This window comes from Prionailurus bengalensis, chromosome B4 (genome assembly GCF_016509475.1).
Source record: "Prionailurus bengalensis isolate Pbe53 chromosome B4, Fcat_Pben_1.1_paternal_pri, whole genome shotgun sequence".
NCBI lineage: Eukaryota > Metazoa > Chordata > Mammalia > Carnivora > Felidae > Prionailurus > Prionailurus bengalensis.
In genome coordinates, this window is record NC_057358.1 from 123,326,580 (window position 1) to 123,352,006 (window position 25,427).

Genomic DNA, 25,427 nt, shown 5'->3' on the forward strand with positions numbered 1-25,427 from the left:
ACAGGAATTGAAAGATTCTTTCTTCATCTGATAAAGAGAAGCTACCTCAAACTGAAAACAAACGTCATAATTATTGATAGGAGCACTCCTCCAAAATTAGGAACAAATCAAGGAGGCCAGTTAGCAGCTTCTATTTAACATTGTATAGAAGATCTCAACCAGTTGCAACCTAAAAACTGTGGATTAGCCATCCACTGAAGTAAAATATTTGCAAAACATGTATGTGGTAAAGGACTTACATTCAGAATGTAAAAGAATATTTCTGGAATATTTAAGTAATTATAAGTTATCTACAAATAGATCTAAGATATGAAAGACCCAATGGAGAAAATTATAAAAATGTTCTGAAGTACATAAGGAAAGATATTAATCTTTGGAGAGATGTATATGTCATTGTAGGAAGACTTAATATCATAGAGGTGTTGATTTTTATCTAATACATTTCTAAATTCAATGCATCTAATTACAACCCTGACAGTTTTTCATGAACTTGGCAGGAAGATAATCCTAAAATTTGCATGGAGGAATAAAGGGTCAAGAATAATCAAGATAATTTTGAAGAATTAGGAGGACAATTTGTCTGATCAGATATTAAGAGTTATTATAGAGCCAGATTAATAAAAACACGGTGATCTTGCTGCTGGTGTAGAGAAACAGACCAATGCGACATAATTGACGACTCAGAAACAAACCTATACACATACCTATGTGTATGTGTGCGTGCATGCATGCACGTGTGTGAGTGTTGTAAAGTTAGTCTATGAGACAGGTGCCATTACAGATCAGTGGGGGAAAAAAAAGAACCACTTAAATCTGATTCTGGGACAAATGGCTTGCATACAGAAAAAAAAAAATTGGATCACCATCTTAAGCATTTCACTAAAAGCAATTCTAGATAAGTTAAAGTTCTTGATGTGAAATGAAAAACTTTTATATGCTTAGAAGAAAAAACATTGTTATAATATCTGGATGAACAATGATATCATAAACAATACACAAAAATCATCAACCATAAATGGACCCTTCTTATAAATGACACTACATTAAAATTTAAATACCTATATAAAAATGGACACAATGGGCAGATACAAAAGATAAGCCACAGATTTTTTTAAATGCAAATTGAACGGCTAAAGACAATTTATTAGCATCCAAAATATATAAACAATTGCAATTAATATTAAGTGGGTGGCAGACAATTCTTCCCTCATCTCCAGCTCTCTGCAATGAGAAATTCACAGAGGAAGTAAAAATCCCAACAATAACATCAATAATAATCAGAAAAAATCAGTAAAGCACCAGTGAGAGAATGTTCGCTCTTACACTTTGTAAAAACAAAACGTCTGATGATGTCACACATCTGATGGTGTCCGGTAAAAGGTTTTAATCCTGGAAACAGTCCCTTCCACAGTCTGCTATAACCTCTTTGGAGAGTCAACCTATGTGTCCATCAACAGAGGGTACAAAATGTATTACACCATGAAATACTACGGGGCAGAGAAATTGATTAATGAGATTTCTAAGTATCAACATGGTTGAAACTAGAAAATTTGGCCGAGTGAACCAAGCAATGATCAAAAATGGACCTTGGGTATGATATCATTTATGTAAATTCTCGGAACACACTAAACAAAACTGCCTGTTGTTTATGGAAACAGGTGTGTACTAAAAGTCACAGGAGGGATACAGAGCAACCTCAGGATAAGAGTTCTTCCTGGGACTGCAAAAGGAGAGTTGGGTTAGGGAAGGTTACCTTCAAATCTATTGTATTTAAAACCAAAGCTCTGAAGTAATTATGACAAAGTGTTTTGTTAAATCTAAGTAGTGGGTACAAAAGAACCTGATATATTATTGTACAGGCTCATTTCATGTATGAACTGTATCAAAATTAAAGTTTAAAAAAATCATACAAAATTTCTGGCTAATGCAAACACTACATAAAATTACCAGAAATCTCTATGAGTGTTTATAGTACAAATAAACACAAAAACCCACTGCTTGATTATCTTTTCTCAAAACTCTTCTGGATTTTAGAAAAGAGGCATGCTATAGTTTAAATTGGCTTGTACATTTGGGAGGAGAGATTTGGCAAGGATTTTATTTACAAACAATGCTAATATCCTAGACGCACTAATTTTTAGTCATTTATGGCAAACATGCGAATACATTTTAAGTGGGTAGCACCAGATAGGTTATTTGGTCATTATTAAATGCCATGTTCCCCATGCTCTCACCCCACTGATGGCTGAAAGGGCAGAGAGCACTGGATTTCACTACAAAGGTGCTATGCAAATGGCATGGGGTAAAGCTAACATTATCAATTCCCACTCTTGCTTTTTATCAAAACTCGGTATGCTTTGGCCTCCAGGAAACTCAGAGCTCGCTGAATTATCAGGTACAGCTGCCAGCTTAACTTAATTTTGCATCTTAATTATTTATTCCATCTTTCACTGGGTTTTTCATCAGTGATTTCCCTTTCAACCATTTTATTGTCCCTTATTTTAAGTTAATCCCCAAACAAAGATAAGACATTGAAGAATAACTAACATGTTAAACAATCACTTGTTCAGAAAAATAGATTTAAAACATGTGAATTCAAACCATGAACCCCTGCCCTGTCTGGGCCTCTCTGACATTAGTGTCCCCAAACCCCAGTCATACTCGGGAGTGTGAGTACTGGTTTGTTACCACTTTCAGAGTCCCCGAACCTTTAAAGAATTTCCTGGAAACAAAAGGCTGGCATTTAGCCCAAAGGAAAACAAACATTTAGTGGGATTTCAAGAACAGCAACCAAGAAAAGAAGATGCTGTGGGATTGAGGCTGCCCCAGCAGCTCTAGGTCCACGTTCAATTAAACTAGCTCAATCATCTTCTTCTTTTTTTTTTTTAAACCTTTATTTATTTTTGAGACAGAGAGAGACAGAGCATGAACGGGGGAGGGGCAGAGAGAGAGGGAGACACAGAATCTGAAACAGGCTCCAGGCTCTGAGCTGTCAGCACAGAGCCTGATGCGGGGCTCGAACTCACGGACCTCGAGATCATGACCTGAGCTGAAGTCAGACACTTAACCAACTGAGCCACCCAGGCGCCCCACTCAATCATCTTCTATGCAAAATGCCCCACCCAGCCTCGGACAGAGCAGGCAGTCAACTAATCTCAGTTCCCTTCTCTTAAATAAGTCTTTGTTCTCAGCATTTGGTTACGTCTGGAGACATTTTGGGTCCTCACAACTAAGGAACTGCCCCTGGCCTCTAGTGGGTAGAGGTGAGGGATGTTGCTGAAGTTCCTATAATGCACAGAACAGCCCTCCTCCCCTGCCCCAACCAAGAAGTACCCAGCCCAAGTCCCAATAGTTTCAAGGTTGAGAGACTCCCAGTTCAGTGTTGAAGTTTAACATTAGAGATCTGGAAGAAGCTAACTGCTTTTTAAATTAAATTAATTGGTTTCTCCTAGATGCTATGGAGTCCTTCAAGTATACGTTTCAGATTCTTCATTTTGTGAACACTTACATAGGGTTTGGGGGCGTGGAAATATCAATTCCAACCAGACCACATTTCACTTTATCTAGTATATGTCTCTTTTCAGTAAATGAGTTCATTTACATGAATACTACAATACAGTCAAAGTTTACATTTTCTTGTCAAATCATGCTTTTTTTTTTTTTAAAAAGATAATCTTGAATACCGTGATTAGTAATTGTTCTTTCCCCTACCAGGAAAAAAAAAAAAAAAGACACATTCCATTTTTGTTAAAATGTTTTAAAAAGATAGAAGATATTCAATTGTAAATGTTCAAATTATTCAAATAAGATGTTGTGGTTTGCATTTTAAAGAAAGATTCATTTAAAGTGGCTGGAGGGAGAAAGCCAGTGGAGCTGTGGCCATTTGTTGTACCCTAGTGGTGGTGGTGGGGTCTAGAAAGAAGAGGCATGGCTTAGGAATCAGGAGCCCATCTCTGACGCTGATGGCCCCCAAAGTGTGGTCCGCGGAGCAATAACACCATCAGCATCACCTAGGAATTTGTGAGAAATGCAGATTCTCGGGCCCCCCTAGACCTGCTGACTCACACACTCGGGAGCTGGGGCAGGCAAACAGACCTTCCGTACAACCCTGATGCACACACCCAAGTGTGAGAGCCACGGACCTAAAGCTCTTTCACTTCCTACTGATGTCCCTTGGCCAAGTTAGTCACCTTCTATGGCCCTCAATTTGTGTTTTTGCCTCTCTGGATTAAACTACAAAGGTGCTATGCAAAAGGCATGGTGTATGGTTAGTATTATCAATCTGCAACATAGCCGAATCAGATTTTGTTAAATCTAAGTAGTGTCCTCCATGCTGTTGAGGACAGAAGGCCTGGACCTTACCCACAAATATGTCCTTGACTTTTTCTGTCCGTTATCCCCAAAGTGGAGATGTCCATTCCTAGGGCAAGCAGCTCAGGCCATTTATCAGTCAGCTCGAGGGTTCATGGAAATGACCCAGTGTTTACCAGGGCAAACAAGAAAACTTGCAAGCCATGCAAAAAAGACACCCCAAAACACTTAGTGATTGTTTTCATCCTGGCATAACTGTATCCCGATGTACTCGGTCCTTGTTGATAACAAATTGTACACTGAACTTCAGTCTCACCGGTAAGGTCTGAGAACTAAAAACATGTTGTGAGAATGGCATTTGGTCTGGTTGGTCACCCATCACCTCTCAAAAGAAATGAAGCCTTTATATTAATCTCTAAATGAAGAATTTCTAAATTAATCTCTCATTTTCCTCTTCATGGCTAAGCTCCCAGAGCAGCAAATGCTCTCAGAATAACACAAATTGTGGAGTCTCAGTTGGATCCCCACATAGCCGTTGTATTCTTTTTTGATTATGACTATAAAATAATCTGGAGATTTTTACCGTTTTAGTTGAGGTTCCAGGGCGATGTTATCAGGGTATTTGCCCCACCCCCACCGCCACAGCCCCTCAAAGCCTCTATTTACTGGAAGTTAAGAGTTCTATAAGCTGTTTTGTTTTCTTAATCTCATGAAGTCAGGAGAGTATTTTAGAGAACTGTGTGGGCACCTAAGTAAAATCAGTGTAGATGCTGTTTTTATTTAGGGCATGTAGAGAAGTCAGTCTTTTATTCACAGCAGGCCTGTAAAGTAGGATCGTATCACTCACCTATCAGAGTTGTTTGGATTATTTAATGAGATAATAAGATGTTTAGTACATGCAAAGAATTTCTGGCATTGGTCGGCACATACTAAGTGCTCAGTTAAGATCACTTAGATTTATCTCCAAAAGTCAGTTCAAAGGCCCAAGGCTTGATTTTGTGAACATCTAACCACCTCTCCCAATTCTACCCACAGCGTTTGAATTTTCTTGGTAAATAGGACGGGAATCACTTGTGGAAATCATGAATATAGTGATGGGTTTCACAAAAACTATAGCCTTTTTTAATTTTTTTTAGCCAGGCTATCCACATAGGTAGCGAGATGGACAGGGTTTTGGCGTTTGGGTTTTAAAGAACATTTATGAAACAATGGATCAATATGTGAACATATCATTGTCCCTGCTGATAAGGAGAGTCAGAGCAAATTTTTACTGCCCAAGTGGGGTGCTGATAAAGGTGTCCTTTGCCTCCTGATGACATTTAAATTTAGGGTGCTAAGGTGCTGCCTTGTTGAGTACGTCATAGTGACTCTCGGCCAAGCTCAGTTGTTCCATCATATTGCGAGTATTGTGATGTGCCCTCCACTGCCGTGGCCCCAAATCTCCAGTGCCAGCAGGTGTTATTTATAAAAATAGTGATGACCCATTGAGCATTCCTCTTGTGCCAGTAAAATCCTCTCATTAACTCCTTAGTGAGCATTTGCTGTGTGGAGACACGGGGTGACATGCTGGAAATTTAGCAGTGCATGTGACAAAACCAGTCCCTGCCCCACTGAGTTCCCCCTTCGGTTCTTTATGTACTCATTATAGTCTTCTATAGTCTTCACTACACGACAGATATTTTAATTCCCATTTCACAGATTACAATAATGAGGTACAGAGAGTTTAAGTACTCAGAGACCAGATCCAAATCCAGGTTTGTCTAACTCTTACTCCCATCTTATTTTCAAAATGCCTGATGGCTTCCAACTATATTTGATGTTTAGCCCTTTTTGTCATGAGCATTGTAAACTCTAAATACTCTTTCAACAGAGGAGTTATAGATTCAGAATAACTCACTGAGTTTAAAGTACGGTTGCTTATTACTTATGTTGATTGTTTACTTTCTGTTTTTTGGTTGTTTTTTTTTTTTTTTTTGTATAACTTTCAACACAGGGGGGTGAGTGCTTGTCCCTGTTACCATCCCTGTATGCAGAGGAGGAAACTGAGATCCCAGAGTTAAGTAAATGACAAAGTTGGCATTCAAAGCCAGTTGTCCGATTTCATGCACTGGGTTTGCCTTCAATCCTGAGTGGCCGTGGAAGCACGTGGCTCTCAGAGAAAGGATGGAATTTTGTGGCTGCGTATGGCTCTTGAGTATCAGACAAACAGCCCCACTTCTGTCATTGAAGTGATTTCCTTCCTTTCAATAAACGGATATTTCTGACTAATCTTGAGATTAGCCAATTTATGTTAGTGCAGGATCACTTGGTCTTTAAAACGTATTTTTATGTATGTGGTTGATAATGACTGTTTTAATATTTTAAGAACAATCTCCAAAGGGAAGGAAGAGAAGTTGCAATAGCTCAAAGGGTCAGATTTAATTCTGTAAGAGTCTATTTGTAGAAAGATTTGAGTTTTGTTTATTTCCTTCCAGTGTGTTCTATGAATGCAATTTGGGTATAGCTCTGATTTGTAAATAAAAACCTTGATGTTTCAAACCCTGGCACCCCAGCTTATTAGCCCTATGGTCTCAAAGATCCTAAAGTTCATCCTCATCTACCAAATGAAGATAGAATACCTTCTTTCTGTTGTTATTGTAAGGATTAAATGAGCTAATTTATGTAAAAATGAGCTAGAAATTATAAGTCACAAAGGGAAGTGTAGCATACTTTGGGGTCCTTAAAATTTCCATTTTGGGGCATAAGTTCACGACGGTAGAAGGCTAGTGTGTTCATAACTCAGGAGGTTTAGAGGGAGCTCAGACCTGCGGAGAAATTATGCCACTATAACAATCACTTTTGTGTCTGCTTCCTTCACTTGACTGAAAATCTGGACGGCAGGTACTATGACTTTTTTGGTTTATTGATTTCCAGTGCCTGGCACGCACACACACAAAAACACTTGAGCACTTAATAAATATTTTCAAGAATGAATGAATCCAACTGTCTACTGGGAGGTGAGATGGTAAAGGGAGCATAAAGCCCTGAAGTTCATCATCAGGCTCCCCTGCTAATGCAAAGGCATGAGAGCCAATAGAAATTAGAGTTGGTCCAAGATCATACGTGGACCTTTTTAGTTTACTTCTGTAAATATCCACTTTCTTTAAGTACCTGTTGCTATGAAAACACTAGCTTTCACACGATCATAAGCTATGCCTTAGATTTATGAAATTATGGAAATCAAGGTATTTAATCCGTTACCTTTCCATGATTTATTTATTTTTTAAGGATTTTCTTTTCTTTTTTTTAAGTTTATTTATTTTGAAGGGTGGAGAGAGAGCGAGCGAGCATGTTCAGGAGGGGCAGAGAGAGAGGGAGAGAATCCCAAGGAGACACCATACTGTCAGCTCGAACTCAAGAACCATGAGATCATGACCTGAGCCAAAATCAAGAGTTAGATGCTTAACCACCTGAGCCACCCAGGTACCCCTCTTTATATATCTGTGATTTAAATTTGCACATTCCTGTAAATTCAGCCTGAGATTGCCTGTAAAGTAAATACAAAATGGGTGGCCCCATGCCCCAACTTGCCTAAAATGTCCTGGTTTATATCTGCTGTCCTGAAGGGGAGTTAATTATTAACAGTTCCTTTATTCTCAAAAGCATTCTGTTTTGGATAATTAAGAAAAACTGGCATGGATGGAACTTGCTGGATTCCTTTGCTGTCGCTAGACCTGAAGGAAGCAGTATAGTTAGATGGTTAGAACATAAGGGCTTTGGGAACCTAACAACTGGATCTTAGTTCTATCTCCTTGATTCGCTAACTATTCAGTCCTGGGCAAGTTACCTAACCTCTCTCAATGTCATGCGTAATTACCGTTATTAAAACAGAATTGCTGGGGCATCTGGCTTGCTCAGTCGGAAGAGCGTGCGACTCTTGATCTCCAGGTCACAAGTTCAAGCCCCACGCTGGAGGCAAAGATTACTTAATATATAAATAAAAACTTAAAAAAAACCCACAAGAATTGCTAATAGCATCAACCTTGATACTTGTTATGATAATTAAATACTATAATACATGAGGAGAAGTATAAAGCCTGCTGTATAGTAATCGCTCAATAAATATTGGTTATCAGCTATGAAGGTAGTTTCCCCTCCCATTTTTGTCCCATTGAGGAATAGCATGGCCACTAAATGTGGTTGGTGGCATCTACCCTGAGCCTTGGAGAAGAGCCCAGGACAGAGACTGTGGTAGCAGGGAATAGTGGTGGTAACTACCCAACAATTAATGACTCATGATCTGACAAATCCAGATAACTTTTCAGAGAATGGAGTGATTTTTCAATGTCTGCCTTCAGCTATATGCTCCACGAGGGCAGGGCTATATCTGAACTTTTTACTCTTTGTAAAAATTGTATTCTCAGCACCTAGCTCAACACATGGGATATAGAAGACATTGAATAAATATTAGTTGAAAGGATGAATGAATAGGGCTGAAGACGGTGACACCCTACACGTGTGTATGTGCAAACACATGGAGTCACCACTTCTGACATATCACCCCCAGCAAAGCATTACCCTTCATGATACGAAGGGAGAGGCAATAGATTTTGCTAGCTCAATCCAAACTTGCTTTTGGTCGTGTTGTTACCTGAAGATCCTATGTGGTACATCCCTGGATTATTTCTGCTTCTGGGAAAATTGGCCATTGGCTGTCTCACTCAGGCATCAAGTGGGGAGTCCCTTCAGCGCTAGAGGTCTGGGGGCAAGGAATGACAGGGAAAGACAAAAGACATAGAAGGGAGCCATTTCCTGTGCATCTGGAAAACACATTTTGTTTTTTTTTTTTTTAATTTTTTAATGTTTCTTCACTTTTTTGAGACAGAGAGAGACAGAGAATGAATGGGGGAAGGTCAGAGAGAGAGGGAGACACAGAATCTGAAACAGGCTCCAGGCTCTGAGCCGTCAGCACAGAGCCGATGCAGGGCTCAAACTCACGGACCGCGAGGTCATGACCTGAGCCGAAGTTGGATGCCCAACCAACTGAGCCACCCAGGTGCCCCTGGAAAACACGTTCTTAATCTATAAAACTGTTCTTTGTGTAGCATCTACCATGTGTTGGCCACTATACCATGCATTGGAGACACAGATATAAGACAAGCTCCTTGCCAGAAAGCTGAGTTCAAAGGAGAGGGAAGAAGCACATTTCTGGGACAGCTAGGTAAGAGCAATAGTGGGAACACTCAGAAGGAGAAGGGGTTGATTAATTCTGCCTGTGATCTTAGGTCAAAAATCCATCATTTCCAGACGGACATGATGAACAATGTTAACAGTGTGCCAAGTGATCCAGCACATTCTGGAGATAAGAATATTTTAATCATCAGAAGCAGGAATGGGATCCCAGTTGGATCTGGTATATAAGAAAAACTATATAAATATGTCAGTAAAATGTATTACTATGTTAAACATTGATAAATTCTATGAAAAGAACTGAACAGGAAAAGGAGATCAAGTCTTGGTGGAGGGTTGCAATTTTGAACAAGATTATAACGCGTGTCCTCACTGATAAGGTGACATTTGAAGAACGACCCAAGGACATCGGGGAGCAAGCCATGTGGCTCTCTTAGGGGTGCACGTTCCAGGCAGGGGAAACACAAGTGCCAAGTCCCTGAGTGAGGAGCCTTCTTGCTATGGAGCAGGAAGACAAGAAGGTCTAGAGCAGAGTAAGAAAGTGGGGGTGGGGATGGGGTACCAAGAACACTATTGGGAAGGGTCTTACAGGCTGGTACAGGGCTTTGACCTTTACTGTGACTGACCCGGGAAGACGTTGGAGGGTGGGGATAGAGGGATGGTGTAAGCCACCATGAAGGTTAACAGAATCAGTCTGATTGCTGTGGGGGGAGGTACTGAAGAGGGGGAGGGTTGGAGGCAGGAAAACACTATGGCAGCCCAGGTGAGAGATGATGGTGGTTGGAATCAAGCTGTGAGCAGTGGGCTGGTGGGAAGTGGTGAAATTCTGGACATGTTTCATTGGAGATGTTTGTTCACAGGGGCTCCTGTAGAGACTGGTGCGTGTTAGGGGGAAGCTAACGGGTTCAAATTTGGGGATCTTCAGAGACTCTGCCACAATCTGCATGGGCCAGCACCTGCCCTGTGTTGCTAGAGAGTCAAAACTATCCTTGACTGAGGACGTTACCTGGGGAAAAGTTCAGCCACTTGGCAAATGTTTGCAGACAAGGAATTGCGAGCAGAGAGCGCAGAAGGCTGGCCGCAGTGCTGCTCAGATGCTCCAACTGACTGGGTCAGAAAGCAAGCTGCCTGCTTTAGCAGGTGGCAGGAAGTCAGTGTCCAGGATAATCCTGGATGCCCCCGGTCCTGGTTGTCCCCGCACTGGGACACAGGAGGTACCTGATTTCAAGGAATAGGTAGGAGACAGGACCTATGCAACTAGACTTCCCCTGCTTAACCCAAAGCACTAATTAAGGAACTTGGTGAGGAAGAATTAGTGCCTGACATAATTAATAATAATAATAATAATAGCCTATGTTTAATGTTTGAGAAATGTTTCCTGATATGGGAGTCATGAGTAACATGTGGCTACTGAGCACTTGAAAAACGCCTAGTTGACCTGAGATGTGCTGAAAAATGTAAACTGCATATGGATTTCAGAACCTTTGTACGGAACAACAGAAGGTAAAATACCACTTTAATAGATTTTATATTGATCGCATGCTGAAATAACATTGTGGATAAACTTTAAATAAATATATTAGAGTATTAAAATTAATTTCACTCCTTTCTTTTTTAAAATACGCGACCATCAGAAAACTTAAAATTATACTAATGAGACAGACTGAGAAGTCCAGGGAACAAACTGGTGGTTCCAGAGGGGAGGGCAGGGGGTGGCTGGAAATAGATGAAGGGTATTAAGGGGTACACACTTTTAAAATAAATAAGTCAGGGGTGCCTGGATGGCTCAGTCAGTTAAGCGTCTGACTCTTGGTTTTGGCTCAGGTCATGATCTCATGGTTCGTGAGTTTGAGCCCCACATCGGGCTCTGTGCTGAGAATCTTGGGGTTCTCTCTCTCCCTCCCTCTCTCTCTCTCTCTCTCTCTCTGCCCCTTGTGCTTGTGTTGGATGCTCTCTCACTCTCTCTCTCTCTCAAAATAAAAAAATAAATAAATCTTAAAATTAAATAAATGAATCATAGGGATGGAAAGTACAGCCTAGAAAATACAGTCAATAATGTGACAACTTCATATGGCGACAGATGGTAACTACACTTATCATGGTGAACATTTCGCAATATATATAGTTGTCGAATCGCTATGTTTGACACCTGAAACAAACACAATATTCATGTCAACCAAACTTCTGTTAAAGAACATACGAAAATTTTTTTTAAATTAAAGGGGGTAAAAATATACTATGGGTCCCATTTGTGGCCCGTGTTATATTTCTATCAGGCAGAGCTGCTCGGAGTGTGCAGAACACTTCCCAGCAGTGCTTCAAGGTAACTGCCAGTTTGGTTTTGCTTTCCTTGAAGACATCAAAGTTTAGAGAATCCTTACCAAAGGAAACTCAGCCAGTGGTTGAAATTCTTATTCTTTCAGCCATGATAGGAAGACTATGTATTAAGATGGAAGCAAAGGGGGTGCCGACATGGCTCAGTTGGCTAAGCATCCAACTCTTGATTTCAACTCTGGCCATGATTTCACGGTTCGTGAATTCGAGCCCCTCATCAGCCTCTGCGCTGACAGTGCAGAGCCTGCTTGGGAGTCTCTCTCTCCCTCTCTCACTGCCCCTCCTCTGCTCTCTCTCTCTCTCTCAAATAAATAAGTAAAATTAAAAAAAATAATAAAATTTTGAAAAAAAAGAATGGAAGCAAAGCAAATTAATTGATATTCAAAATCTCTGATAGTTCAATTGCCCCACATTTACTTTTTAAAAAATTTTTTTAATGTTTATTTATTCTCGAGAGGGAGAGAGAGCATAAGTGGGGGAGAGGCAGAGCAAAAGAGGACACAGGATCCGAAGCAGGCTCCAGGCTCCAAGCTGTCAGCACAGAGCCCGACACGGGGCTTGAACTCACGGAGCTGTGGGGTCATGACCTGAGCTGAAGTCAGGCGCTTAACTGCCTGAGCCATCCAGGCGATGCTCCCCACATTTACTTTAAATTAATCATGACTTTTCTTAATGGGGACAGGATTTAGATCAAGACAGTGTCTTTTCTCCCTGGTGCAGCTCTTTGGTCTTTAAAGGTCTATTCTATCTGGTGTGTCCATCTAGGACACATTTAATGTCCCTGATTATCAGTGTATTTAGGAGCACCACAAAAGAGTATGTACCTTGGCTAGGGCAGCAAACCTTCTCCCCTGGAACCCTCTCTTGACGACAGCTCTGCTCACATTAGAACTGTCTCTGCTCCTTTGGCCAGGGTTCCCGTTCACTGTGACCCCAAGATGCTCGACAGGTCGTATGCAAGTCCTCAGGATTCCAAAGGATATGTTTCCACATGGTAAGCTTCTTTTGATTTCCTTAGAGCCTCATTATAGAGTGTGAAGGAAGGGGGGGAGAAAGTCACTTCTACTGAGTTTCTATGCTAAGTTATTGATAAGAGGTGGGTTTGTGGTTGTATCAGTCTGTCTGGGTGTGATGGGAAAGTCATCAACATCAACAAAGGAGGTTGAGAAGAACACAGTGAGGTCCTTGGCATCACACAGTCTCTGAGCACAAGCAGCCTCCAAAGCCCCTGTAGATGCCTGGGTAACATTACCACTACACATGTCAAAGCCATAAAGTGGCCCTGCCTTCAGACCTCTTGAGAGCTATTTTGGGCAATACGGCATCTGGAAGGCAGGCACTTCCAAGTGACTCACCTCAGACTCAAATCAAAGGGCCATAGTTGTTTACGGTCATATACAGCATAAGATTACACTGCTGGTTCTTTATTGGTCTTCATACCTATACATCCTACGTCATTACTATGTAGGATTATCTTCAGATATTTGGGATATTGATACAGGTGCATAGTAGATGTAGATATTTGGAATCAGGGCCAGGAATACGTGCTGGTAAACCGGGCTTTCTTCTACGAGGCTCATGAAAATAATCCTCTCCTCTCCTAAATTCTTCCTTCATTCTCAAATGTCATGGTGATTTGGACTCTACCACTCTTTCATATTCTGTCTTTTGGTCCTTAAAACCTTAGGGGGAACGGCTACAGACTGCAAGTATTCACCGGAAGTTAGTAGCAATCTAGATCAGAAAATGGTACCTTCTAAAAAATTCAGAGAAAATGTAGCTATGACCCCCCCCCCCCCAAACCAGAAACTCCAATCTAGAAAATAATCCAAGACCCATAGAGTACTCTGAAAAATCCTAAGAGGCCGGCAATTAAATCACCTATGATATCAATCCCGGAAGAAGACAGGGATGTACCCACATTACCAGCAAAACTGTGCAGGGGACTCTCTGTGACCTCAGTCTGGTGCAAGCACAACAATGTTCCCTATCTGTAAGTGCAGAGGCCACCAACATCAAGAACGCAAAAAAATTGTAGATTTTTTAAAAAAGAAAATTATATGAGAGGTTAAAGATTAAAAAGAGATGGACCCACTGCTTGGTATCATGCTACCAAAGACAGAGAAAGCTGAGTACCTCTTTCACTTGTTTCTGTTTCTTGTATCAGGAAGTTTGGTTTTTGTACTGGAAGCGGGAGGGCAGTGACTAATTACCAGGCGACTGACCGCTGATAAGGACCTCTGGGTTGAATGGCAATGTGTTCACACGCGATCATTTCCATCTTTCCCAACTCCCATTAAAACCGCCTTCACAATATAGAAATGAAGGTGGGAGAGACTTGAAACCTCACGAAAAGTAAAGAAGAATGTCTTTGTGATGCCAGAAACATTGGCAGATTCCTGCCAGGAACGGGGGAAGAGAGACCATGTTGGACTGAGACATTATCGACTCCCAGTGCTTCAGAACACTCCCAGTGCTAAGAACAAACAGGAGATGGAGAGCACACAGTCTGGCCCCTCTTCGCCGCACTGAGCTTTTGTGGAAGCAGCTTGTAACTCTGGGCCACTCTCAGAGTTCATGCGTGATGAAGGCGGAGACAGTGACTATAGCATGGCAGGAGCTGTTTCTTGGTTAGACTGACAACACAAGGAAGAGGTCTTGTGGAAGATACAGGCCACACAGCCGCCTGTATCTGCCCCAGGAAACTGGGTTAAAAAATAAAAAAGACAGGTGCTATTAGGACAAGCCACCTAGAGATAGTGGATTTATTGAAAGCAGGAAAGAAATGATGCCAGTACAGTCCCTTGTAGGGGAGGGCCACAGCTCTGGCCCTTTCCATGTCATCTCAATGGTTAAATACCCACTCTTGATTCTAAAACAATTGAGAAACACCCATTACAACTAGGAATGAGTAATTTCTTTTTTTTTTTTTTTTTTAATTTTTTTTTTTCAACGTTTATTTATTTTTGGGACAGAGAGAGACAGAGCATGAACGGGGGAGGGGCAGAGAGAGAGGGAGACACAGAATCGGAAACAGGCTCCAGGCTCTGAGCCATCAGCCCAGAGCCTGACGCGGGGCTCGAACTCCCGGACCGCGAGATCGTGACCTGGCTGAAGTCGGACGCTCAACCGACTGCGCCACCCAGGCGCCCCATGAATGAGTAATTTCTTAAGAGAATAAAGTTCTCTATCTGAAGGATCACCATAATCATACCTAGTAGTGAAATGTTAGTTTCAGATCTGTTAACATCAGGGACAAGACAAGATACCCGTTATGAGAGCATTATCAAAATGTTTCTGGAAGCCATAATAAATATAATGGTTCAAGAATGGGAAGAGAGGTTAAATAATAGAAAGGAAGATGTAAGCCTATAGCTACTTCTAGATGGATGGAAAACGTCATGGCGTTATCTGAAAAAAGAGAGAGAAAGGGCCAAGAAGGGTGCTCACAGGTATCATCCCCACTTAGTTTCCCACATGACGGTTAAGTTTCTTTCCCAGAAATAAGAGTCTATTGACAAGAACGACAAAATATGAAATAGCTGAAAGTAAAACTATAAGAATTTTTTTATCTATAAAAATATACTGTTAAACTTACCAAAGGACTTAAAAGGAGACATAAACACATTGGAAGGGTGTACGATATTCCTCCTCTAAAAATGATAAAATGTCAATTTTCCCAAAATTAATGTTAAAGTATTAGTTTGAAATATATAAAGTTGTCTATAGTCTATCATTTTTTAAGTGTATTTATTTATTTTGAGAGAAAGAGAGAGAGCAGGTGGGTACGCGCACATGAGCAGGGGTGGGGCAGAGAGAGAGAGGGAGAGAGAGGACCCCAAGCAGAAGTGCCAACAGCACAGAGCCCAATGCGGAGCTCAAACTCATGAACTGTGAGATCATGACCTGAGCCAAAATCAGGAGTTGGACACTTAAACGACTGAGCCAGCCAGGTGCCCCTCTGTGAGTTTTTTAACCTAAAAAGACTATCATTCCAAAAAAATTCCCCATGGGATTACTTATAAATTTTACGAATAATGTTAAAGAATTTTGAAATGACTTTAAGAATTTTTAACAATTCTGGTACAATCACAAAAATTATAACTAAAGTTAAAAGACAAATGACAAACTGGAAAATTATTTGTTGCATATAAGAATTTGTTGCATATAAGAATAAGGATCATTCTATATACCATATGAAGAATTCTTATAAATCAACTCTTAAAAAAGAAAACATCCAGATAAAAATTAGCCAAGGACACAGAATACAATGCTAAAATCAAGAAATGCAAGTAGGTAAAATATGCAAACAGATGTTCAATTTCACCAATAATCAAAAAATTCAAATTAGCCATGGGATACTATTCATTTTACCTGTCACACTGGCAGAGATTTAAAATATTCTTAATACCAACTGTTGATGACACGAGAAATAAGAACTCTCATACAGTGCTGAGAGAAGAATTACTTAATTACTTGATTACTTTCTGGAGAAAGATTAACAAAATCTACAAAGGTCATCTGCCTAAAAACTTCTCGGAGTTTATCAGAAAAAAAAATCTTCCTCTACTAATATCTATGAATAGGAATTTTCACTGCAGTATTTCTTATGCTGAGAAAACATTTGGTAATCACTTTAATGAGCAAAACTAGGGTTATGGTTTGGCAAATATCATATAGGAATAAAATACGGTATCCTGCCATACTAGACATAAAATGCAACATTTTTGCAAAAAAGCATACGTATTATAATTGAAATATTCTTACCCAAACAAGAACAAATGGTTATAAAACAATGTGCATAACATAATCCAATTTTGATATACTGAAGCATATCATTTGCATAGAGAAATGCTGAGAATTAAACTGTCAGTGTATATGTGTGTGTACATATGTGTGTGTGTGTGTGTGTGTGTGTGTGTGGAGAAAGAGAGACAAAGACAGAGAGAAAGACGGAACTCTCATAGGAGTAACCTTGCCTCTTCACCAGGAGTCATTTTGTCAATTGAAGATATTTTCTGTTTATCACAACTGGATAGGGGAAACATACCAACATCTAGCGTGTCAGGCCAAGAATGCTACTAAGTATCCTAAAATGTACAGGGCAGTCCCCATCTCAACCAAGAATTACCTGGCCAAATGTCAAGAGCCAAAGTTAAGAAACCCTGATATACATGCAGTTATATTTCTGTGCATAGTACTTGTGGGAATATTCTTTGCTTGGGTTTTTGTTTTTGTTTTGTTGTATTTTTGTTTTCTGCCGCTTTATATTCTTCTGTTGCTTAAATGTTTTTGGCAAAGAAGCTCAATTATTTTTAGAGTCAGAAAAATCATAAAATAATATCCAATTTGGGGGAGGGAGAGATGCCTTTACAGTGTCACTTTCTGCTTGCCTCTTATTCATTAACCTTCATCTCCCTTCTCTGAACTACTATCGTACTTGCAGTGGGTATCAGAGCACTTAGGACAATTATAGCCCATTTGGTGTTATTCTGGTATAGTTTTCTGTCTGTCTCAACTGTCTAGGTAAATTATAAACCCTTTGAGGTCCGGAACCATGAACAACTTTCAAAGGGGAATCGCGTTCCCATTTCTCACGTGTTCCCAAACCTGACATGTGAGAAGTGCTTGGCACCCGGTTGGGAAAGCCAGGAAGAGAGGAAGGAATGAGGGAGGAGAGAAGGGAAGAGAGGAAGGGAGGAATATAACAGAAAAGCTGCTGACTTTGTAAATCTTCAGTTTCCATCATTCCTCCTACCCCGGAATCTGGTACAGGGCAGCCCGGAGAGCAGGCAGCATAGTATACAATGAGAGCCACATGGGATGGAAGAAAGAGCACCGGTTTGGGGGGTTAGAGAGATGGGCTCAAATTTTGATCTTGCAGCCCGCTATTTTTTATTGTTGTTGCTGTTTTTACATAACAAACACACAGTGCTTTCCATTTGGCAAGCACTGTTCCAAACTTTTTGCAAATATTTACCGTGTCACCTTCTACAGACGCGTTAATCTTTTAGAGCCCTGATCCTTCACCTGTGAAATGGGAACAACGGTACCCTCCACAGTTGCTGTGACGTGTAAATATGATCATGTATGACGAGTGCTATGGACAGGGCACGATGTGCGGTAGGCACTCAGTAAATAGAATTATTATCATCTCATTGGCACCATCATTATCCTTGTCATCCTGGTCATCCAATGAAGTTTTTGCAGGTGATTAGTTATTAATGAGCCTAGGGGGCTGTGAGATTTAATATATATCTTGAAACTATTTCTACAAATTAATTACCGGCTTGCTAGAGGGGAGCATAGCACTTTACACCCTCTTGAGGAAAGAAACTTCAACTTTCTCTTGGGATGTCACCCTAGCTGGCTGACTGCACAGTCTGAGGGGTGATATGCAGGTGATATGGGGAAGGCCCAGTAAGTGGGGCGGCTTTCCCATACATTAGTCAACGGTGTTCTTAACAGTCTGCCTCAACCACCCTATGATCCTTGACAGACACAGGGGCTGCATGCTGTATGCTTGAAAGCTGTACTTCAAGACCTACATCAGAGTCATGGACCAGAGGGCAAGAACACGGAGAGAGAGAAAATGCTGATTCAGGGCTTAGAAAAATACTTGGACTACAGGAAACGAAACCGTGAACAGATATGGCAAGAAAAACTATTGATTGTCCAAACTTTACACATGATTCCAGTACGTTACGATACACGGAATGGAGTGGCATCGGGGTGTGTTGACCCTGGACATTGACCAGAGCTGAATCAGGTGGCATCAAAGACTAGAAGGTTGATAGGAGAAATCAACTGGATGGGGTGAGGTTTCTTTGGACACAGTTCATTGGTTTATTCCATTTGCCTCTCCCACTTTTCCCAATCAATAAATCAATCAACCAAAGTATTTCTTTAGCAACTACTACGTATCAGACCCATCTTAAGTGATTACTGGTTTTGCTGCTTTTTGATAATGTCTCTTAGAGTCCAAGTCCCCCTCAACCCAAGCCCTTTTTAAATCTCCTTTCTTTCATATTTTCAAACAATATTATTCAATGAATTACAAGTATAACTTTTGAATTTACCATTTATTGTTTCACGTTAAAAACTAACTTCATCTTTTTCTAGATGGTGGCTTAAACACACAGAGGATCATCCCTGTTCTGCTTCTATACTCATAGAAATGATAGAGTATAGTATTTAAGAAATATTAATATACATGTAGCTGAGCTCAAAAACGGGAGCAAAAAAAAGGAGATTTCCAGGGACCAAAAAAAATATGATGTGTATATTTCAAGAAAGAAAGGAAGGAAGGAAGGAAGGAAGGAAGAGAGGGGCTTGGCTGGCTCAGTCCATTTGAGCATCCAGCTCTTGAATTTGAATCAGGTCTTTATCCCAGGGTCATGAGATCGAGCCCCACATAGGGCTCTGTGCTGAGCATGGAGTTTGCTTAAGTTCTCTCTCTCTCTCTCTCTCTCTCTGCCCTTTTCCCCTGCTCACGTGTTCTCTCTCTCTTTCAAAAAAATACTGTTAAATAAAAAAGAAAGAAAAGGAAAGGAGAGGAAAACAAGAAAAGAAAAAAGTGATATACAGAACACTCAGAGATGAATTTGGGCTGATTTTGAGGGGCAGAGAGGGCCAGAACTGGGGCCATGCTGCAGGGGCTCAGGTACTGAGTCTGTAAAGTTTTATCTGTAATAGTCTAATCTTTAAAGATATATATTATATGCAATTAAAGAAAAAAATGCAAATATAGAGGAAAAAAAAAGAAGTCAGGAAGCAAACGTGACCCAAGTGTTGTATAATGGTGGGACTATGAAAAACAGCTATTTTCTCCTTTGCCCATTTCCATACTTTTAAAGTTAAAACACAGATAAATAACCACCCCTCCGTCTCCTCTCACTGCTCACATGCCCCTCTTCCTACCCTGAAATCATCGCCAAAGTGGAAGGAACCTGAGCTCTAGCCCAACCTCTGCGAGGCCAACACACTAAAGGCCGGGGCTCTGGGAGGTGACTGGAGGCCAGAAATGGCTTCTGCCGGTTGTCAGTGGAGCTGCCATCGGGAAGATCAGGATGGCTCCTCTGTCCCCTTCCCCCTGGTATTCTTACACAACAATACAAACATTTTATCATTAAAAGCTAAAAACCTGCTGGCTTCTGTGTTTGAGTCATTTCATTGTTTTGACGCCTTGCGGCAGGGCAGCAATGAATGGGAACCAGGCTGACCTAATCTAGTCTAAATATTCAGAACGCTAGAAGGGAATCCTGTACAGCAGAATGCCAACCTACATCTTTTAATTGCCTCGGCTCCTGATAGATTGGCTCTTACCCCCTTTGAATTCCTTTGTTGCAGAGGAGTTAAAATTCATGAGCGCCCCACGCCTGGGAAAATTTACTCCAGTGCTGCGATTTTTCTGAGCCAAGCCGGCCAACATCGCAAAGAGCCGGAGGTCTGTCAGGCCATCTGTTACATAATAGTCAACAATCTCAAAAATCTAGGGAAACAGGGGATGGGGAGAGCGAAGATGATGAGGCATTTAAACAGAACAGATTGCTGCCTTACTTACAGGGAAAAAAAGGGAGAGATAATATGCTTTGATTGAAGCAGAGACAAGCTTTATTAGCATAGGGAACAAAACAAACTTAAAAAAATGGCGCCAATAAAGCTGACAGTCTAAAGAGTCCTGGTGACAAACCCCATGTTGAATTGTAGGTCACGGGGGCCCCAAAGGCGACGGGGAGACACGCACACGCAAACAACACACAATGTATGCGCGGGCACACAGATGCGCAAACTTGCTGTTGGATTCAAACGCTAAATATAAGCCTATACTTGAATTTCAAAAGCTTACATGCCTGGGAAAGGCATTTGGCCTTCACCACCTCCCAAGCGAACCACCTTCGTTACTATGGGGTAAGAGAAGAGTCAGAACCCACTTGGACTATCGCAAACAAGCCAGGGCCTCCCATTGGATCAGGACTAGACTCTTCAGTTGCCTGAGTAGCTGCCTGAAAACTCCGTAATCTTTACCAGGCCAAGGCAGTTCTCAGCAGTGACCCCGATCATTCCACCTGAGAAATACTGTTTCTAAAGGGAAAGAATGAAACAAGGTGACAAAGAGTAAGGAAAACGTAGATGAGGACAACCGGGGAAAGAAAAATAGCAAAAGAGACAAAAGAAAATCTGGAAAAGGTGTGATGTCAGTAGAGAGCCCTAAGATACAAGACAAAAATAAAGTACGTTAAAAAAATAACTAATTCACAACAAAAGTTGAACTCTAGTGTAATAGCCTGAAGTGTTTCAGGGCGGGAGGGGAAGGGGGGTCCACTGATGTCCCCATCTTGCCTTGAAAGGCATCCAAAAATAAAACGCATTGGTGGATAGAAGGATGGGTGAATGGATCTTTTTATCATAAAACAAATATAGAGAGATGTTAATTGTGGAATCTGGGTGGTGGGCATACGGATATGCATTGTGCAATCCTTGTCCGAGTTTGAAAATGTCCACAGCAAAGTGTTCCAAAAAACCCAAACGAATATGCGATTCCAAAAATTAAAATGAAATGAACACCGAAATTAAAATCCTAGATATTTAAAAATGTCCAATTAATCATCTCTTTAATTACCATTTTTCTCTGATCGGGCATTGTTTCCAAATATGTCACTTGAGGTAGACATGGAAGAAATGGATTAAAGTACGTGATTGCCAAGTTGGAGTGGCCAGTTCTGTGGCTCTTCCAACTCCACTATTATTATTTCGTTGTTGTTTGCAGTAAACTAAAATTAATGAGTGGGGAGAAGTCAGAATTTGGTACAAAAAGAAGTAGATTTTACTCTGGCTTTCTCAGAAATGGACTTTCCTTGAAATGAACAGTACATATCCTTCATTCCTCCTCACCAGCTTCTTCTCCTGACAGATAATCACTTAAACAACAACAACAACAAAAATATTAAAAAAAAAATAAAATAAAAAAAATAAAATGAAAAAACAAAACCACTTTAAAATGTCAGCTATTTCAGAGTGCTTTTGGAATTTGGAATGCTTTCTGCAAATTTTACTCCAATTAAGATAACTGTATCTGGTTTGTTTTTCCTGCAAGCCTTCGCTGGATCTAAGTCACTAAACTCGTTAGATGTATTTTTTATCGAGGGACTGACCCCACATTTAAGACTCTTGTTGTCTCAAAGAGAGAGAGAAAGAGAGAACTTTTATTTCCAAAAATTTCATTTCGTTTATGTCTTTACACTAAACTATGAAATGATGGTTTTGATTCAGTGATGGGAGAAATCAAAAAGGAAGACGGAAATTAAATTCATGTGCATTTTATTTGTCTGTGTGTGCCACAGAAATGGCCTAATCTCCATGCTCAGGGCATTTTAATGTCTAACTCAACATGTGTAGCCAACAATCTTTTCCCAAAATAACTAACAGCAAAAATATAAATATATATATTTTAACCAACTCCACCAAGTGTGTGTAAGCCAAGTTTTTAAGCACCTGACATTGGCCTTTCAAATGAAAACATAATGCAATTCCATTTAACACACAAAACCGTATTTTGGGGCAACCTCCCAGCTCAGAACATGAAAGTGCGAAAGGAGGCAAGGTTAGAGGATTGGGTCGGTACAAGAATATCTGTCTGCAAGCAGTACATTTTACACCGGAACGTGACAGGTGACAAGGTTATTTGTCTGCAAGTTTTCACCCCAGGGGATAAAAAAGGAGAGGGAAAAATGTAAATGTATTTTAGCAAATAGTAGACACTGTGGGGTGTCCTCTTTTCCAAGCCAGCAATGGCGTTTTCAACCCCCTGACCCATGAAAGGGGACATTGGTAGTTCAATGCCCACCAAATGGCAGGTTTGGAATTCCGTATTGGAAAATTACTAGGTAGAAGGAAATTCAATTTCTAAGAGCAAAATAAGCCAGAGGAGCTGGAGGAGGCCAGGCTCCCTGACTGTTACCTTCAATGCCATTCCTGACCCCTACACTCCTTCCTCCTTGCTTGGGTCACATCCCAGACCTGAAGAGTCAGCGGTGGGGGGGTGGGGGGGTGGGGGGAGGGGGGTACCACCCCAGACACCAAGAACCCGGGAAAACTGCTCTCCAATGAGTGACAAACCCTGCCCCCGGTTGCCCGACTGTCTCCCCGCGCTCAATGGAGACTTGCAAAACCTCACCCAGTTAATATGAGAAGAGTGAAAATTCGCCTCATATTTCGTAACAAGTATCTCTCAAGACTTGCAGGTCCAAATGGAATTCCAAATGGCGTCTACAACGTCTTTTTCTAACAGGAGAAAAGGGCCTTGAAGAATTTATCAGATGAGATAACAGAAACGTTTGGGAGATTTTTCATATGACGGTAACCTCTGAAGCATAAACCAAATACTGATTAGGAGTCTGACTACCTGAGGATGAATTTCAGCTCTGCCATTTCCTACTTATATATGATGTGCTAGGATTTTACACGACTAGTCTCAGCTTTCCAATCGTAAAATAGGGATGATAATAATGATGAGAAGAAGGAGAAGAAGAAGAAGAAGAAGAAGAAGAAGAATTATCACCATTATTATCACAGGATTACTGTGGAGATCAAAGGAGCTAATCCAAACATAGCATATACTAGTGTTTCACAGTCAAGAGTTAACTCAATTACTACTATGTTTACCATTATTATTATCTTCTGAATAGAAATAAAATATAAACTTCGGTAATGTGTATTGATGGGAGACTCCTGACCAAAGAATCTTGGACATATACTTTGGGAGCTTCGGCTGAAAGGCTTCTCAGTGTTTCTTTGGCTTCCTTCCCTTAAAAGAAAATAAGTCAGAGGAAGAGGAGGAGAAGAAGAAGCCAAAAGAATGCATTTGTAGGCAATCTTGGCTCTAAACACAAACCATTTATCTCCCCAGAGCTTTGTGGCTATTTGCAGCCACCTTTGCAAGACTGAGGAAAGTCCCGTGGTATTTTCCCATCCTTAAGCCATATCTGAAGTAACGAGGTAAGTCCCTTAATGAAAAATGAGACACCAAAGAGGCAGAGATGTACAATTTTCTGATTTAGCAATGTACTAGGCAAAGTAGATGTTGGTATCAGCTTTCATCATGGCAAGGCAGTGAGGGAAGTCTTCCACACGGATTTATTACATTTGAGGGTTGAGCTTTAACATGCATTCCTCATGCTCACAAGGGGTGGTACAATTTTGAGGGGTGGGAGAACAACTACTTAGCATTCACATCCTTAAAAATATGTATATATCACATTATCCATTGTATGTAGCCGGCCTTCTTGGTTGCAGGCAACAGAAACTGAGTTGGGCAATTTAAGCAAAAGGCATTATTGTGGAATGATACGAGACTGTTTAGCAGGACCAGCCTCAGAATGCACAAGAACCATCGCGACTGCGCGGAACCAAGCAGTCAGAAGCACACCTCTGCGGCTGAAGAGTCATCACTGACCTCTCCACGTTGTGTCCTACTCTCAAGAGGTGGAATCCTAGGACAGCATATCTGATTGGTGGAGGTTGGTCATGTGCCCCTCCCTGATGTTCTGGGCTGTGTTGGGGCTGTGTTCTCCCCAGCGCCAAAAGGAGGGCGCTATCTCCTCGCACCGCTGCCCCCAAAGGAGGATTCTCCAAGAAAGCAGTAAGGATGTTCTGAGGCCTAGTATTGCATTGTGGGCACGTGGATAAATCGCTACTACACTGTACTTTTCTAAACATTGCAAAAAAGTAAGAATTAAACTCATATCTAATCATGGTTATCACCTTTCACACATTTTAAAAAATTCCTATGTTTATTCTAAATAGGCAATTCTTAGGGGTGCCTGGGTGGCTCATTCGGTTAAGCACCAGACTTCCGTTGCATCATGATCTCTCCTTTTGTGGGTTCCAGCCCGGCCTGGGGCTCTGTGCTGACAGCTCCGAGCCTGGAGCCTGCCTCAGATTCTGTATCTCTCGCTCTCTCTGCCCCTACCCTGCTTGCTCTCTCTCTCTCTCTCAAAAATAAATAAACATAAAACAATTTAAATAGGTAATTCTTAGACTTCTGAGTTTTCTAGTTCCAATTCAGTAGGTATGGGTCTTAATTTATCTCAAAGAGGTCTTGCGAGAAAGGGTAGAAATGAGCATGGCTATTAACAGAGATATTATAGTTCAGGCTCACCTCCGTTGCTTTGAAAAAGATGGGCTAAATTTATTGCTTGTATATGAAATTGACCAACATGAAAATGGAATAATACCCAGCAGTGATGAAGTTATAGTGAACCAGGCACTCTCATACATTGCTAGATAGAGATTAAATTTGTGCAGCTCATCTGAGTGGCAATTTAGTATTATGTATCAAGGGGCTTAAAAGTGTCCACATCCTCTGACCTAATAATTCCACTGCTAGAAGTTTATCCTAAGGGAAAAAATAGTCTAAGCACAAAGATATGTATTGCAACATTGTATATAATTGTGAGAAATTAGAAACCACAAAAATGTCCAACAAACGATGGATTGGTTGATTAAACTGTGGTACACCCTAGAATGAAATACTTTCTGGTTATTAAAAGATGTTATGAGAATATTTATCAATATTTTAAGATATTTATGATATGTTGTTGATGAACAAAAAA